This window comes from Rattus norvegicus, chromosome X, assembly GCF_021556685.1.
Source record: "Rattus norvegicus strain SHRSP/BbbUtx chromosome X, alternate assembly SHRSP_T2T, whole genome shotgun sequence".
Classification (NCBI taxonomy): Eukaryota; Metazoa; Chordata; class Mammalia; order Rodentia; family Muridae; genus Rattus; species Rattus norvegicus.
In genome coordinates this window covers 155,188,837-155,204,889 of record NC_141554.1, presented here as the reverse complement: position 1 = coordinate 155,204,889, position 16,053 = coordinate 155,188,837, and the positions used below count along the sequence as shown (strand labels likewise).

At 37.0% G+C, this 16,053-nt stretch overlaps 1 pseudogene; it reads left to right on the top strand.

Annotated features, from left to right (window-relative positions):
• The first annotated feature begins 6,739 nt into the window (after nucleotides 1-6,739).
• Vdac1-ps3 (voltage-dependent anion channel 1, pseudogene 3) lies at nucleotides 6,740-7,868 on the top strand (annotated as a pseudogene).
• The last annotated feature ends 8,185 nt before the right edge of the window (nucleotides 7,869-16,053 follow it).

The following is a 16,053-nucleotide window of genomic DNA, read 5'->3' as shown; positions in this document are numbered from 1 at the left end:
CTTCATAAATATCTGAGGTTCTTTCTCATAAATGATTCTGCTGGTGTTCTTAAAGAGTTAAGGAACATTTTCAACATAGAAGCCACCATCTGCTCTGCCCACAATAAAGGCATCCTAAAGCCAATGCCAAGAATTTTTATTGGCTATCTGGATTTGTTAGTGCATCTGGCCTCATTCTTTGAATTAGTTGTCAGTAGATTCAGATAGAGAGAAGTCATTGAAACATACCAATTCGAAATAGTGAAGAGGCTATCTGAAAGCATTTTATGTGTTTATATTTGGTTCCTGGGGTTTAATAAACACAATGAAAAACAGTAAAGATTGAAAAACAGAACTCCACTGTGGACAGCCAGAGAGTGCTTACTGCTCTGACTTTTATTTGCATCAAGTGGCAGGATCTCTAGGGAACTATGCTCATCTTCCTAACAAGTTGCAATATAATTACAAGAGTACCGTCTGCTACTGTGTATTTTTTGTACTCTTTTGTATTCTGTATGGGTCTTCATCTTTGTGTGTTCAGAATTCACTCAGGAATTATATTGCTCATCCTTCTCTTTGTAGCTGGATTATCACTCACTGTTCTTCAAATCCTGCAATTAACTTGTCACTATTCATATCAGAATAAAGGATAAACTTCATAGCATAAATAGCAAGAATATATGAGAGTTGTCTATAGTCTATATAATTGCATATACTGAAGATACTAGAAATGATGGTGAAAGACTGAAACACTCAAGAACATGAAATTGATGTCTCTTTGCCTGATACATGAGATGAGATGAGGTATTTACATTCTTCATAACTCAAACTCTTGTTTTCTATTAAAGCTGAAAATTTTGGAGATGTTTCACATTTGCTTCCAATATTAAATCCATATTTTCTCAGATAAGTTTGAGGAGACTGTATTTCATGTATTTTATATTTCATATTGAGAAGGTAGAATAATGTACCTTTTGAAAATGATGTCTTCAGGTAAGTACTGTGTCCAATTTTCTGAGGAACCTCCAGACTGATTTCCGGAATGAATGTACCAGTTTGGAATCCAACAAACTGGACACCAAAGGGAGGAGAAGCCCTTGGTTCTGCCAAGGCTGGACCCCCAGGGTAATGTCAGGGCGGGGAGGTAGGAAGGGGTGGGTATTTGGGTTGGGGAAAGGGGATAACATTTGAAGGTAAATAAAAAATATCCAATAAAAATAAAATAAAAAAGAAAATGATGTCTTTTGAATATAATAGACTGTTAACATATATAAAAAACATCCTTAATAAAAACAGTTATGTAACACACTCCTTAGTGACTTTGTCTTTCCTTCTGGAAAGCAATGTTACTAATTTCACTACCATCAACATAGAACCGGCTCTCACTGCAGAGAAATTTTGCCATTCTCTCGAAACAGGAACAGCAATTACTGTTTTATTTTATAATTTTGCAAACAAAATAAAATATAACAGGTAGTAAGTAGGCAAGTTAATTTATTAATTTATAGCCTTATTTTACAGGAATATATTTAACAAAATATGTAAGTGAGGTTTAAAAAACAAGGGGGTGGAGAATTAAGAAAATGAAGTAAGAAATTAGTTTAAAACATATTGATATAAATATTTTATGTAGTACTCACCTTTAATTTGTTATAGGAGTAGCTCTGAGATTACAGAGCACACCTGAGAGATTTCTGAATTCGTTGTCACTGAACAAATACTTAGAGCGATATATAATCGAAAAACAATAGAATAGAATAGAATATTTCTTTTTTAATAGAAAAAGAAATATTATGTTAAGGGGATAAAAAACAAATACTTCCAGGATTGGTGAGGGAGAGAGGGAGAGTGAGAGGGAGAGAGTGAGAGGGAGTGAGAGGGAGAGAGAGAGAGAGGGAGAGAGGGAGAGAGGGAGAGAGGGAGAGAGGGAGGGAGAGAATGTACCATGTTCTCCTTATCTACTTGCCCATTGACATACATCTGGGTTGTTTCCAATATCTGGCTATTATGTAGTCATCAATAGTGGACACCTAGCATTTAACAAGTGGTATTTAACTGTTAACAGTTTAGTTGTTAGTTATTTAACCATTTAACTGTGGTAAAATGAAGCATCCTTTTGAGTATATGCTCAAGAATACTATAGCTGGGAGTTCTGGGGTATCTGGTTGGTTGATACTGTTGTTCTTCTTATGAGGTTGCAAAACCCTTTAGTTACTTCAGTTCTTTCTCTAAATGCTACATTTGGGACCCTGTTCTCATTCCAATGGTTGGCTGCGATCATCTGCTTCTGTATTTGTCATGCTCTGGCAGAGCATTTCAGGAGACAGCTATATTAGGCTCCTGTCAGTATGCATTTCTTGGCATTTCCAATAGTGACTGGGTTTGGTGACTGCATGTGGGATGGATCCCTACGTGTGGCAGTCTCTGGATGGTCTTTCCTTCAGTCTCTGTTCCACACTTTTTCTCCATATCTCCTCCTGAGAGTATTTTGCCCACACTTCTAAGAAAGTCTGAAGCATTCATACTTTTGTTGCCCATCTGCTTGAGCTTCACGTGGTCTGTGAATTGTGTCTTGGGTAATTCGAGCTTTTGGAATAATATCTACTTATCAGTGAGTGCATAACTTGTGTGTTTTTCTGTAATTGAGTTACCTCACTGAGGATATTTTCTAGTTTAGTCCATTTGCCAATGAATTTCATGAAGTCATTGTTTTTAATAGCTCAGTAGTAGTCCATTGTGTAAACGTACCACATTTTCTGTATCCATTCCTCTGTTGAAGAACATCTGGGTTATTTCCAGTTTCTGTCTACTATAAATAAGTCTGCTATTAACATAGTGGAGCATGTGTCTTTGTTGTATGTTGGAGCATCTTTTGGGTATATGCCCAAGAGTGGTATAGCTGGGTCCTCAGGTAGTACTATGTCCAATTTTCTGAGGAACCTCCAGACTGATTTCCAGAGTGCTTGTATCAGCTTGGAATTCCACCACCAATGGAGGAGTATTCTTATTTCTCCACATCCTTGCCAGCATCTGCTGTCACCTACGTTTTTGATCTTAGCCATTCTGACTGGTGTGAGGTGGAAAAAATCGCAAAGTTGTTTTGATTTGCATGTCCCTGAGGACTAAGAATATTGAACATTTCTTTAGGTGCTTCAGAGACACTTGATATTTCTCAGTTGAGAATGCTTTGTTTACAAGAATGCAAATTCATCCATTCTTACTGCCTTTTACAAAGCTTAAGTCCAAGTGGATTAAGAGCCTTCACATCAAACCAGATACACTGAAACTAATAGAAGAAAAAGTGGGGAAATGCCTGGAACACATGGGCACTGGGGAAATTTTCCTGAACAGATCACCAATGGTTTATGCTCTAAGATCAAGAATTGGCAAATGGGACCTCATAAAAGTGTAAAGCTTCTGTAAGGCAAAGTACACTGTCAATAGGACAAAAATGGCAACCAACAGATTGGAAAAAGATCTTTAAAAATCCTACATCTAATAGATGGCTAATGTCCAATATATGCAAATAACTCAAGAAGTTAGACTCCAGAGAATCAAATAACTCTATTAAAAATTGGGTACAGACCATACATTCTTCTTAGGAAGCGTCTTCTTAATCTAATCCTTATAAAACCTGAGTGTCACCTTAAACCATGTTTAAATAAAGACATATATGTGGAATTAAGCATACTGGTGCAAGAACCACAATTAATTTGGTAATAAGAGGCAGCATATAGAACAACTGGAGGAGATATTCAAGGTGCTTTCATATAAGCTATACCTTACAGAATGTGTTGACTTTGATAAGGAAGGAATGGAAGCAGTATAAATTAAAGTGAATTCAATACCTTCAATGTTATAAAAGGTTTAGAATTCTTTCAGGTTTTTCCATAATATCCCAAACACTTTCAGCTTGAAGGATCACATAGGTTGGTAAGGGAGTATTAAATTAATACAGAAAACATGAGAGGTGAAAACGCAGATACATTTGGTGCATATGAGTCTTTTAGAGAGATTGCTAGAGAAACTCTGACACTTTAGGTGAAGCTTTGGTATGTTCTAAATGTGGGTCACCAAATTTGAAAGAGAATTAAGTTGTCTCATATGTCTGGTATTAAACTAAGAAACATTTGCTATCCAAAATTTTACATCCTGTTCTAGGCTGTGAACTCCATGAGTGAATAAATCTGCTCTCTTCTTTCCTCCTGAAGCACAGTCAGAAAAGCAGGTGTGATTGTTATATTTTAAAATGTGTATAAATTTGGAATTACTATGTGTAAGTTGCTTTATTTAACATTTGCTACTTAATAAAGTGACATTATCTCTAGGTTATAAGTAAACATGTGTTAGTCTAAACAATTACATAATTTATACATCCTAACATTTTGTTCATTCACTTCTCAAGTTGTGTTATCAATAAAAACTAGTCTAGGTCTGCTTCATGCCATGCCCAATATACAATAGCTCATCAGTGAAACATTTAATGAATATATGTAGTGCATAAATGCATAGTCAATATGTAAAATCTGGGTGCCCTTTGCAACCTTTTTCCTTTTTATCCCCAGAAAATTTCATATTACAAGCAAAATTAAATGTATTGATCTAATTAAGCTTCAGTTACCTTAAGAAATAAGATTAGTGTGTATTATATGACTGAACTGACATAATTAGAGGAATTGTTATTTTGATTTTCATTTTGTTTACTGAACATTTTTCTTTCATTTTGTTTACATTGGCTGGATTTGCCGATTACACATGAAGACTCAAAAAATCACACATATATTGTATATGTATTTGCATTTATATATCATGTATTTTATATATATTAAAATTGTATGTATATTTACATAGCATATATTGTATGTATGCTTATATATATTTTGTAAGTGTGTGCATTTATATACTATGTGTATATGTAAGTGTATGAGACTCATATTTCATAGAACTATCTTTATGTTATTTCTTCCTTATCATTTTTATAGTGTATTTTATCTTTAATTATAATTTATTTTTCTTGTGTTTATTAAACTTACTGCTGATTTATTTCAGGGCTAATGAGTTGAGTGATTGTGTTATATTTCTTGTCATGTTCTATCAAGTATACTCATATTTATAAACTACTCTGTAAGACAGGTTTTAGAAATATTTCACAATTATTGAGAGATACACATTCTATTGCTATTAACCTTCAAATATTTTAATTCTATTATAATTATATATGATGTTTTTCTCTCAAGATATACAGGATTTTATTGTTACTCTTTATAAAATTTTTGTAATTATTCCCAAATAAAGCAGTAACATTTGTTATATTTATTCATATTATAAGGCATAGTTTTTTAAAAGACAAAGTGTAATTGAAGGATTGGTTAAAATCATCTAAGAGCATCTGAACTTTTAGAAATAGCATTCAGAACGTCTTCTCCATACACTATAGTATCTACATAATGACTTTCCATTTGTTTAAGCCTACTATATTCTAGCACCTGAGAATGAGTATTGAGAGACAAAATGCTATGTAAAATATCAAACCATATCTGGTTGACTTTTATGCCCTAGGCTCATAAGGCAAAGTGAAATTATTTTACTTTGTGGGTTGAAATCATAAAGCGCTAGCTCAGAATCAGTTTAGAGGGTGTAGAAATCAAAACTGCTTCTTGATTGAAGGATATCTTTAAGAATATGGTCTTATTTGTAAAAACTGCATCAGTTAGTTGTGTTTCAAAAACACATGTTCATGTGATAGAAGAACATCTCTTGCCTTCTATCTTCACACATACACCTTCTCTGATCACAATTTAAACTGTTTTACATTCTATTTTGCATGCGTGCATATAAGTGGTATAAGTGCACACATATTTGTATGTCAGCATGTGGCCAGGTAAATATTTAATACAGATTCATGTGTGCACACACACATGTGCAAAGCGATAAGCACATGCATGAAAAGACCCAAGGTTGACATCAGAATTCATTTATTTTGTCTAACCTAGTTACCCTACTTGCCCTGAGGGATCTCTTTTCTCTGTCTCCCAAGGGGTGGAATTATAGGTGGGAATCAGGCTTGCTCAGCTGTTATGCAGTTTCTAAGGATGCAAATTCTGGTCACTAAATTTGTAAAAAATGTACCTCATCTATTAAGCCATCTCCTAGGTCCCATTTCTCCTTCTTATTTCAAGTATATCTTTTCAAAACAGGGTGTTGTTGATAGTTTTGTATACCAAAATGTTAACGATTTTTTGCTTCAACTGGTTCACATGAATATAGTACACTTTGTAACTGCATGTGCATGATAAATATTGAGCACAATCATAGTTGGATTTTAATTATTTGCTTGCTTTGTTTGCATGCATTTTGTTTTTTGAAACCCATGAGTTCCCTCATCTTAGTAACTGGCATCAGTTACAAATCAAGGCTTGTTAAATACTATTCGTCCTCCTGTCATGACACCTCACCTTGGCGTCATTGACCAAGGGTAATATACAGGAAATTAAGTAGAATCATCTACTCTACTCAGCCTCTCTATCCTTGCAACATTTACTTTCCTGTTTCAATTAGTCATTTTCTTTTGACAATAGAAGAAAAGAAATTTAAGATGCCTATGCAAGTTTCTTTTTATTTCAAATATTTATCTCATATATCAAATATGAGTTGGAATCTTGTCAACAGATTGACTTTTCTTTTATTCTCACTTGCATTACAGAAGAAGAATTTGATGCCCTGCGCTCCCAGCCTCCTCGCCGCAACCCCCGCCGTAGCTGACCGCCTCCGAGAACATGGCTGTGCCTCCCACATATGCTGATCTTGGCAAGTCCGCCAGGGATGTCTTCACCAAGGGCTACGGCTTTGGCTTAATAAAACTTGATTTGAAAACGAAGTCCGAGAATGGATTGGAATTTACTAGCTCAGGTTCTGCCAACACGGAGACCACCAAAGTGAACGGCAGTCTGGAAGCCAAGTACAGATGGACCGAGTATGGCTGACGTTTACTGAGAAGTGGAACACAGACATCACCCTGGGCACTGAGATCACTGTGGAAGAGCAGCTTGCTCGTGGACTGAAGCTGACCTTTGATTCATCTTTCTCGCCTAACACTGGGGGAAAAAATGCTAAAATCAAGACAGGGTACAAGAGGGAGCATATCAACCTGGGCTGTGATGTGGACTTTGACATCGCTGGGCCCTCAATCCGGGGCGCTCTGGTGCTTGGCTATGAGGGTTGGCTGGGTGGCTACCAGATGAATTTTGAGACCTCGAAGTCCCGAGTGACCCAGAGCAACTTTGCAGTTGGCTACAAGATGGACGAATTCCAGCTTCATACTAATGTGAATGATGGGACAGAGTTTGGTGGCTCCATTTACCAGAAGGTGAACAAGAAGTTGGAGACTGCTGTCAATCTCGCCTGGACCGCAGGAAACAGTAACACTCGCTTTGGAATAGCAGCCAAGTATCAGGTCGACCCTGATGCCTGCTTTTCGGCCAAAGTGAACAACTCCAATTGGCTTACTCAATTGGCTTAGGGTACACTCAGACCCTAAAACCAGGTATCAAACTGACGCTGTCAGCCCTGCTGGATGGCAAGAACGTCAATGCGGGCGGCCACAAGCTTGGTTTAGGACTGGAATTTCAAGCATAAATGAATATTGTACAATCGTTAATTTTAAACTATTTTGCAGCATAGCTACCTTCAGAGTTTAGTGTACCTTTTAATGTCATATGCTGGGGATGCGAGAGTTGATCAATACCACGTTAGACCTCCAGGCTAAGGATGACTCGGCTTTAAGGTGTTTACCGTTTCAGAGGTACAGCGGAAACCCCATTCCATGAAGGGTCCTTTTTAGCTGTAGGCGTGGGCTGGGGAGGAGCTCCTCTAGAGATGCCAGGCTGCAAGTGGAAGCTGGGAACGTGTGGACTCTTTGTAAATCTGTATCCAGTCCGCACATGAAATTGTGACTTCCTGAACATCGAACCCCGGTGTCCCGATCCTGTCTGCTCGGAAGCATGTGCACGCCTACGTGAAAGGGACGTTTTTTTTTTTTTTTTTTTTTTTTTTATCAGATGTTCACGCCCTGTTCCCATCGTGCCCTGTTCCCATCCTAGCCCATCAGTTACCTGTTTTACACCAAAAGTAGTCTTTAGGGTGTAGTTAGCAATTTCTTTTGTGCCATTTTAGGGTGGAGAGGGTGGGCATGATGAAGCCAGTCATTCAGGACTTAATTCTTCCTTGTGTTGTGGTGTGTTTTCTTCCTTTCTTCTATTTTTTTTAATTCCTTTTTTTTTGCAATTGCACCAGAGTATGAAATAGCTTCCAGGTTCTCCGGCTCAGAGCTGGGTGGGTGATTGTGGTCACACCCTGACAACACCAGGTATCTCAACTGACTCCTCTCGTGGCCTCACCACTATTTGTAGCAGTTTAGTGGGTACATTATAGAGTCTTCCATTTTGTGTGGAATTAGCTCCTCCCCTTCAAATGCTGTAATTAACATCACTTAAAATAAAACTTGAATAAAATACTGAAACCTCAAAAAAAAAAAGAATTTGATACATTGTCTCAAAATTCTTAGTTTTAAAGAAGTAAATTCATCTGGTATTTTAAAAGAAGATAGGCACTTAGCAGTGGTGCTTGCCTTCAATTCAAACACTCAAGGTAGAAACAGGTAGATCTCTGTGAGTTCAAGGCCAGCCTGGTGTACATAGTGAGACTCTGTCTCAAACACCAAAAAAAAGACACTATATACATAATATTGTGTTATACATATGCCTCTTAGCTTAGAAAATAGAGTCCGCACATATAGGTTAAAAAAAACCCAACTTGTTCGTACATAGTATTTTAAGAATGTTACAGAATTACATTGACTATGAAAGCAATGCTATAAGATTTCTGTAAATTAGTAAAATTAGAATTTAGGTAAGTTGTCTACAAAGACAAGATTGATGGAGGTTCAAATTCAGGCACTTTGCTCAATTTCTTTCTATGACAATCTATGTCAACTGTAAGAATCTTTGTGTCTTATATAAAATGTCACATACATGATGAGTGTAGATAATTTTAAAATGAAGGATTTAAAAGATTTAATATAGTTATTATAATAAAAATGGAAGAGGCCTAATCTTAAAAGGTATGGAGCCATCTACCTTTGACACCAGCATTTCGTATGTATGTCAGGAGGATCATCATAAAATTGAAGCCAGTCTGTTTTGCAGGAAGGTCCTAAGCTAGACAGAACTAAATAGTGGTGGAAATAAAGAAAAATATACATGTGGCATCAATATTTAATCTTTCGACTTATAGTTTATGGATATTTCAATTTTTTATGAATACAAATTTATTTTATTCTCTTGAAAATATAGTTATATGATCTTTTAACTTAGATACACATTTTTTAAAAGAGATAATAATTTACAGTCTTCCTCTGCCTTTTGTAGACACATATTTTGGTTCTAAAATCTTGGTAAAGCCAACATAAACCATACATAAGTAGAGTGAAGAATGTAAGTCATTAACCACTAGAAATCAGCATTACTACAGGAAAATGATCAGTGTCTATGATAATGTACTGTATAGAAAGCCAGTTTTGACTGATAAAATATTTACAAAATTCTATTAAAATGTGCTTTTAAATAATAGTCTTTTAGAGACATATTGACATTCAAAGTTGAAACTGTGGGGAGAAAAATATTTTCATACAATGAATGATTATATGCATAGTAGAAAGAAATAGAACACAGAATAAAATGTGAGTACATTTTCTGCTGCAGGTATCTACAGTCAAAATTACTGTTTTTTGTTCGGAGTTATAAAGAACAAGTCTAATAATGATGCCAGTGCTCTCCCTTCCTTTACTTATGCCACCACCATTGAAACTGGAGTTCTGATTTGACTCAAAGCAATCAAAAAGCTAAAGCCACATGTGGTCCTTAAAGTCAGAATTTGGATCAATTAGAAGAAGAATGATTAGACAAACAAGTAAGAGAACATTTCCTCTTAAGTGTATTGACTCAGCAATTATTGATACTTTAGTTCTGTCTACTTTCTGATATTAAAAATCAGAATAATTTGAATTTATCCTAAGAACACTTATTTTCAATTACATTTAATAGTGACTTGGCATAGAATAAATACTGAAATGATAATGGTAAAAACAGAGAAGCATGAAAACATATTTCTTAAACCAGAACAAAGAAAATGTAGGGAGAAATAATCTCATAACACAAGTAGCTGGAGTTTTACTCTCCAGGCTCCCCTTACTTTTTTTTTAGTTAAACCTTGGATATGAGCACTTCTTTGAGGACAGCACTTTGCATGCTTTAAAGATCATTTTTTGACAATAAAAATGCTTTTGGCTAGTAACAGCACAAGTTTTCTCAGGCATAAAATATGTTCATTTTCTTTTTATGATCTATAAATACAAGTTCCTTACAAGGATGGGATGAATTAGATAAAGAGACAGGTGAAAGCATAAGAGTTGTTTCTATCCTTTCACAAGTGCCAGAATGCAGAATAGAAACTTAAACTTTGTAAGTGTAGTGACAATATATTTTCTAACTAACTTTTCTGTCTCCTATCCCATAATTCTGAATAAATGTTACTTTTGAAAATGCTACTTTGTGGTTCCTCTGGATCAAAAATAAAGATGTAATGGATGGGTACCATAATTTTTGGAATAAGATGTTTATTTCCTTTTTATTTTTGATAATTATTTTCATAGTTCAATTGCTTATAGCGTCCTTGAGAATGCTCCTCACATAGAAGGTGCTGAACAATTTTTTTTCTGTAAAATTAAGGTGTTTACCATATGGACAGAACAGGAAAACTTTCCATATTATGCCAGAAATGGAACTAGAGTAAAATTCAATTTATTTTTATTTTTTCTACCACTAGTCAGAGCAATTGTGCTTGCTCTCAACAACCACTCATGTTTTGCTTTGGCAATCTTTTTCATGCATGTATAAGCAAATTGAATTATCATTGATTAGCTGGATCTCTGTTTACTGAAGACATCCCAGCAGAAGACAATCTACCTGTAGCAATCTGTGACAACTATCATCCTACTAGTATATTATAATCAGCAATCATGACAGTCCTGGGCCATCAAGATTGCTTGGCCAGATGTCTTTCAGACATATTTTGACACTCTGAATTAAATCCTTGAAAAACAAATGGTGGAAGGGAACTAATGAATCTCATGAAAACAAAGTATTTTTAAATTAGAAACCAAGTTTGTTGCTCACTTTTTAACAAAAATTACTAATGGCAGATTTAAAAGCTCACATTTCTTAGTACATCTACTAGTATAAAACGTAGTGGCTTCCAACCAAGTGTGAGACTATAAGGACTATGCACGTCATATCACTTCATGTTGTAGCCCAATATCTGTAAGTCTCACCTCATAAAATTTTAACATGTGTCATAAAATAAGCAGTTTTAACTACTCTTGATATTCTAGTCATCCTAGCATTAGGTGTGTGTGTGTGTGTGTGTGTGTGTGTGTGTGTGTGTGTGTGTGTACTTACACTGTGTTTGTGTGTGTGTGTGTGTACTTACACTAGTATAACAGACAAAACAGACAAGCCTTAAAGGAGTAAGGTTTCCATGGCTGTAAAGATCTGAAGCTTAAACATTACTTCCTGGACAACTTCTCAAAATTCTTACATGCTTCAAAGTGTGGTAAGTGTCATATACACTATGTAGAGAATAAAAAAAATATATATGTGAAAGATGCCTGCCATTCAATTGTAAATTTTTACAAGTCAAAGTAATAAAGCAAAACAACTCCTTTATGAATGGCAAGTGAATCTATATCACCAAGATTAAACAAATGTTATAGCAGTTAGACTTGAATTTTTGAAATAAGTATGTAAACATGACAAGTAATGTAGCAGAAAATACGGAAAGCTCACAAAAGAATTTCCAAGAAAATATCAATGGAAATAAGCATACCATCAGTTGGATGAAGTACAGGTACTAATATCAAACAGAGAAAAACAAAAGCATTATATTCAAGAGCTTGAGAGAAATTGGGCATCTGGGAACAGGAAGATAGGGGCACTCAACCCTGCGGTCCAGGCATCGCCCGGATCTGAAGGGACCCGGTCAAACAGCCCCCTGCACCCAAATTCCGTGGGAGGGAGAGCTAGACCTTCAGAGGGGCAGACATGCCTGGAAAGCCAGAGGAGACTACTCTCTGCCCACATTTCTGACTTTGGAGGAAAATGCCTAGCACCATCTGGGCCCCCTGTGCACAGGGTCCCAAGCAAAGGCGGGGCAGGCCCTTCTGGTTGCTGCCCTCACAGAGAGCTGAAACCAGGCTCTGAGGAGTGACTTCTGGCCTGAGACCAGAGGTAAAACCAACTTTTTCTGCTCCAAGTGACCTGCCTGGTGGACTCAGGACACACGCCCACAGGAACACCTGAAGACCAGTAGACAGGAATGACTACACGCCTGAAAGCAGAACACTCTGTTCCCATAACTGGCTGAAAGAGAACAGGAAATCAGGTCTACAATACTCCTGAAACACAGGCCTATAGTACGGTCTAGCCACTGTCAGAAAGAGCAGAACAAGGTAACATCAGAGACAACTTGATGGCAAGAGGCAAGCTCAGGAACCCAAGCAACAGAAACCAAACTACATGGCATCTTTGGAGTCCAATTCTCCCACCAAAGTAAACACTGAATAGCCAAACACACCAGAAAAGCAAGGTCTAGATTTAAAATCACATTTGATGATGATGATGATGATGATGATGATGATGATGATGATGGAGGACTTCAAGAAAGACATAATGAATTCCCTTAGAGAAATGCAGGGAAACACAAATAAACAAGTAGAAGACTATAGAGAGGAAATGCAAAAATCCCTGAAAGAATTACAGGAAAACACAATCAAACAGGTGAAGGAATTAAAAATGAAAATAGAAGCAATAAGGAAAGCACAAAGGGAGACAACCCTGGATATAGAAAACCAAAGGAAGAGACAAGGAGCCATAGATACAAGCATCACCACAGAATACAAGAGATAGAAGAGAGAATCTCAGGAGCAAAAAAGTTTTCTAATAGAATTTCCTCCTTGGGAAGAGACAGACAAAATTCATATATGTATATTGCTGTACATGAATAATAAATAAAACAATAATGAATGTGTTAAATGACATAAAAAAAAACAAAAATTGACCAGTACATCCTCTTGTATGAGGTTATAGTTATAGATAGGCAAATGCTTAAAGTTTTAGCATGTTATGCATTACATATTATCATAACTATCTTTCAGATATTTAATCCACAGAGTATTTTACATGATAAACAGCAGTGACCAAAAGAAGCCAAAAGCACACAACAACAATAACAACAACAACAAGTAAACTTTTTCTGATTTTATTATAACAAACTTCTAGAATAGAAAAAAAGTTAATAGTAAAAAAGGACCAATCAATAGCTATTGACGTAGGAGAAAGGACTTCTCAAACATGGTGTGATTTGAAAGAGAGCTGTCCTCATTAAAGCTGTTGAGGTAGAATATGGTGACAGAAAGAAGGTCAGTGACACATTAAACATATTGTAGACAAGAAAAGCATTCCTTTTCAGTTGTGTTTCTGTTGCAGAATATTTTTATGGAGTTCCAAAGTTCCAAAAACAGGCTTGGTGGTGCACAACTTCAATCTGGGCCATACCTTCTGCTGGAGTCCTACAAAAGAACAAAGCTAAAAGCAACTATTCATTCTTCACCTCCTTGTACTTACTTTAGAGCACATCTGTTGGAAACTACTTCTTTTTTTTTTTTATTAACTTGAGTATTATATACATTTCAAGTGTTATTCCCTTTCCGGTTTCCGGGCAAACATCCCCCTCCCCCCTCCCCTTCATTATGGGTGTTCCCCTCCCAACACTCCCCCCATTGCCGCCCTCCCCCCATAGTCTAGTTCAATGGGGGTTCAGTCTTAGCAGGACCCAGGGCTTCCCCTTCCACTGGTGCTCTCACTAGGATATTCATTCCTACCTATGAGGTCAGAGTCCAGGGTCAGTCCATGTATAGTCTTTAGGTAGTGGCTTAGTCCCTTTAAGCTCTGGTTGCTTGGCATTGTTGTTCATAAGGGGTCTCGAGCCCCTTCAAGCTCTTCCAGTTCTTTCTCTGATTCCTTCAACGGGGGTCCTATTCTCAGTTCAGTGGTTTGCTGCTGGCATTCGCCTCTGTATTTGCTGTATTCTGGCTGTGTCTCTCAAGAGCGATCTACATCCGGCCCATGTCGATCTGCACTTCTTTGCTTCATCCATCTTGTCTAATTGGGTGGCTGTATATGTATGGGCCACATGTGGGGCAGGCTGTGAATGGATGTTCCTTCAGTCTCTGTTTTAATCTTTGCCTCTCCCTTCCCTGCCAAGGGTATTCTTTTTCCTCATTTAAAGAAGGAGTGAAGCATTCACATTTTGATCATCCATCTTGAGTTTCGTTTGTTCTAGGGATCTAGGGTAATTCAAGCATTTGGGCTAATAGCCATGTATGTCTTTCTGTGAATGGGTTAGCTCACTCAGGATGATATTTTCCAGTTCCAACCATTTGCCTACGAATTTCATAAACTCGTTGTTTTTGATAGCTGAGTAATATTCCATTGTGTAGATGTACCACTTTTTCTGTATCCATTCCTCTGTTGAAGGGCATCTGGGTTCTTTCCAGTTTCTGGCTATTATAAATAAGGCTGCGATGAACATAGTGGAGCACGTGTCTCTTTTATATGTTGAGGCATCTTTTGGGTATATGCCCAAGAGAGGTATAGCTGGATCCTCAGGCAGTTCAATGTCCAATTTTCTGAGGAACCTCCAGACTGATTTCCAGAATGGTTTTACAAGTCTGCAATCCCACCAACAATGGAGGAGTGTTCGTCTTTCTCCACATCCTCGCCAGCATCTGCTGTCACCTGAGTTTTTGATCTTAGCCATTCTCACTGGTGTGAGGTGAAATCTCAGGGTTGTTTTGATTTGCATTTCCCTTATGACTAAAGATGTTGAACATTTCTTTAGGTGTTTCTCAGCCATTTGGCATTCCTCAGCTGTGAATTCTTTGTTTACCTCTGAACCCCATTTTTTAATAGGGTTATTTGTTTCCCTGCGGTCTAACTTCTTGAGTTCTTTGTATATTTTGGATATAAGGCCTCTATCTGTTGTAGGATTGGTAAAGATCTTTTCCCAATCTGTTGGTTGCCGTTTTGTCCTAACCACAGTGTCCTTTGCCTTACAGAAGCTTTGCAGTTTTATGAGATCCCATTTGTCGATTCTTGATCTTAGAGCATAAGCCATTGGTGTTTTGTTCAGGAAATTTTTTCCAGTGCCCATGTATTCCAGATGCTTCCCTAGTTTTTCTTCTATTAGTTTGAGTGTGTCTGGTTTGATGTGGAGGTCCTTGATCCACTTGGACTTAAGCTTTGTACAGGGTGATAAGCATGGATCGATCTGCATTCTTCTACATGTTGCCCTCCAGTTGAACCAGCACCATTTGCTGAAAATGCTATCTTTTTTCCATTGGATGGTTTTGGCTCCTTTGTCAAAAATCAAGTGACCATAGGTGTGTGGGTTCATTTCTGGGTCTTTAATTCTATTCCATTGGTCTATCTGTCTGTCTCTGTACCAATACCATGCAGTTTTTATCACTATTGCTCTGTAATACTGCTTGAGTTCAGGGATAGTGATTCCCCCTGAAGTCCTTTTATTGTTGAGGATAGCTTTAGCTATCCTGGGTTTTTTGTTATTCCAGATGAATTTGCAGATTGTTCTGTCTAACTCTTTGAAGAATTGGATTGGTATTTTGATGGGGATTGCATTGAATCTGTAGATTGCTTTTGGTAAAATGGCCATTTTTACTATATTATTCCTGCCAATCCATGAGCATGGGAGATCTTTCCATCTTCTGAGGTCTTCTTCAATTTCTTTCCTCAGTGTCTTGAAGTTCTTATTGTACAGATCTTTTACTTGCTTGGTTAAAGTCACTCCGAGGTACTTTATATTATTTGGGTCTATTATGAAGGGTGTCGTTTCCCTAATTTCTTTCTCGGCTTGTTTCTCTTTTGTATAGAGGAAGGCTACTGA